The sequence below is a fragment of the Myotis brandtii genome, unplaced genomic scaffold (assembly GCF_000412655.1).
Source record: "Myotis brandtii unplaced genomic scaffold, ASM41265v1 scaffold889, whole genome shotgun sequence".
In the NCBI taxonomy this organism is placed as follows: Eukaryota; Metazoa; Chordata; class Mammalia; order Chiroptera; family Vespertilionidae; genus Myotis; species Myotis brandtii.
The window spans coordinates 615,187-615,881 of NW_005371640.1; positions in this window are offsets into that span (position 1 = coordinate 615,187).

Below are 695 nucleotides of genomic sequence, written 5' to 3' on the forward strand. Positions count from 1 at the left end.
AGGCAGTGAGTACAGGCGTCTCCCTATGCCGCCATCTTGGTTCTCTTCTTGTAAGTTACTAGCCTTTTTTGGTGAACTAACGTGTAATCAATTCTTGTGATTGTTTCATTGATACCTGAGAAGAAGTATTTTGTAATAAATAAGATCACATTCAGTGCTTTTGGCTTGAATTCTATTTTGTCTGATATAAGAATCACTACCCCTGATTTCATATTGTTTCTATTTCTCAGTATATCTTTATCCCTTCTTTTATTTTTGGCTTTTCTGAATCATTTTGTTTTCTATGGCCTCTTGCATGTAGCATATGATTAGGTTTTGTTTTGTGAGTCAAATTGGAAATATTTTAATAGACAAATTAAACCCATTCATATTTATTGATATAACTGACATGTTTAGTCATAGTATCTTCTGTGATATTTTGATTCCTTGACTACAAGATGTGCTTTTTATAATTGCTTGCTTGCTTATTTATTTATTTTTATACTCAGAAAGGTTTATATTTTTTCTAGTGGTTACCTTTTGTACTTAAACTTTTTTGAAACTTTTGTTGAAGTAATTATAGAATTAAAAGAAGTTTTAAACCCTAGCTCAGTGGTTCTCAACCTTGGCTGCACATTAGAATCACCTGGGAATCTTTTTAAAATCCTGATTTTTGGGCCTCATCCTCCGGAAATTCTGTTTCTTTGTTACTAATG